We start from the raw sequence: 2,387 nt of genomic DNA, 5'->3' as shown, positions 1-2,387 counted from the left end.
CCAAAAACCGGGCAGCAAGCCAGAGGGGGGGCCAGATCTTTCGCGTCTGTTGGCAACCGTCCTCGTCGCAATCCATTCCTCCTCCTTACCGTTGCCACGGATCCTATTATCACCATTAATTTACACAAAACTCTCACTTACGCTATGCGGTCCGCGGGCGTGAGGAAAGGAATGTTTTTATTTTATGCCTGTTTTTCTCTTGTCTCGAAGAGGAGAGAGATGTATATATGTAAATGTATGTTAAAACGATTCGGCACTTTGACGATCGCCCGTACGGTTCTCTGGCGGATCGGAAATCTCTGCTGTTCCTCGACTGAGGAGTGATTTCTGTGTTTTCGAGAAGCAAGGCACGTTGCCTGATCAACCAACAGAAACGGCGGCAGGTGAAAGAACAATAAGCTCAATAGTACAAATAGTGTAATATTGAACAACATTAATTTGAATAGAGCCGAAAAAAGTGGCGAAGAAATAATTAATTTCGCGCAAAATAAACTGACAATGATTTTTTCAATGCACTCCAAGGTGTGGTACCTTTCAGTTTTCGTGTTCTTTAGACCGATGAAAATTTCAAGAGTAATGACCAAATAACAGTTCACTCCGCGTAGTTTTCCTTTAATTTTAATAATATATTTGAACGAAATTTGTGAATTTGTAATACGCCAAATGTATGTTGTCTTACGTTAGTCTATTTTCCCACGGCACGTCATTTTGAAACACCTTAACGTGTGATGTTTTATGCCTTCGCAGGTTGATGTTATGTTTGCTTATCATCTTCATCCAATAAGCCACATTAGGCAACTAAATCGCATTTGTCTTTAACGCTTTAATTCGCCGTTACAATCGCCATTCCATGAGCATTAAAACAAATTTTCACTTGTAGTTAACGACCGTGCATCATGACCGTATGTGGTGTCAAGTTTAACCTTGTGTTTTACAGCTTTTTTATTATAGATGTTTACCGAACATTAACAAGCCGTCCTACAACAAGGAAACTGGGGTGTGCAACTTCCCAACGTTATCATAAATATTCTTACTACGTAACGTGGGTACCGAGGTTATAAACAAGACATTCGGCATTTAAAATACCATATTAAACAAAAGTACTCTAAATGCACTTGTACTAAAATCTATCATGAAAAGTACACTCCTTCGAATTTTCTAATTCACAAATGCTCACTCACACATTACGCTTCAACATTTGTCATTTAAGAAAACACAAAAGACCCCAAAAGCAAACATGCGTGTCCGCGTCATCACAGGGCATTGTTCCGAGGTGACGAGACGCCCAACAACAACGACAACAAAATAACTACAAATGTTTGATCTTTCCTCGAAGCAGCGCACCCGACTGAACAGGTCCATTGAGGCGTGTACTTTCAATGTGCTCCATACCAGAAAAGACATTGTGTTTGCCCAACGAAAGTGTAAACGAACCTGCGCGGGTCTATGAGGAGGGACATCAATGGACAAATTTAGACATTTATATGTCGTACCCAAAATGGACAAACCACACGTTGTTGTGGCCGTTTCCAATTATCATAGCCCGGCCAGAATCCATGACTGAATCTCCCCCCCACGGCGGCGAACGCGTGCGTCGCGTACTACGCCGTTGGGGGAGATGATACTCCTCCCCGGCGAATGGCCTTCGCAAATGATGCGATGGTCACCGCCGCGGCGGGTTCCGTTACGAAACCTTGCTCCAAAACATGTGCGTCCCTGTCGCTGGCATTGTTGGCAAACGCGGGTCGCGGCTGCCAGCCAAGCGGTAGGAAGCATCGCATCAGAGCGATCTCCTGCTCCTGCTGCCCTTCTCCCGGTCTGCAAACGATCCCTTTGCGCTTCGTGAACGGACCGAACCGAATCATCGTAATCATCGCAACAGGTAGACGGCATGGCACGGCATGACATGGCGGCATGGCGTCAAACACAGCGGCCACCAAAGAGGCGCTCCGGACACTATCGCGGATAAAGCTGAAGAAGTGCCTGAAGTAGTGATGGCTGGTGGAAGCTGGTCGCGCCGATGCGTAGAGCCTCTTACCCGAAGCGGCGTTTCATCTTTATCATCCTTCCAATGAAACAGTTTATTTCTCTCGGGGTTCGCTGGTGGAAGAGAATGGAGCATGGGCGCTCCGTGTCGTACATACGGAGCCGAGCAAGCAAATGGGAAAGGGGAGACATCATCCGGATGGTGTGCGGCCGCGGCTTAATGAGCTTTTTTGCTTTCCTCTAATTTCAAGCGCGTTCCGAAAAGCCCCAAAATCCGAAGACATTCGCGGGTTTGACCGAGGAATCTCCGCACAGGATGGGTCGTCTAGCTTAGTGATGTAACCCTGAAGCCCCCGTCGTATGCCCCCTTCGTTCCCGGTTGATATGTAGACTACCTTGTA

Source organism: Anopheles darlingi, chromosome 3 (genome assembly GCF_943734745.1).
Source record: "Anopheles darlingi chromosome 3, idAnoDarlMG_H_01, whole genome shotgun sequence".
Lineage (NCBI taxonomy): Eukaryota > Metazoa > Arthropoda > Insecta > Diptera > Culicidae > Anopheles > Anopheles darlingi.
Note: the sequence above shows the minus strand (reverse complement) of the source record.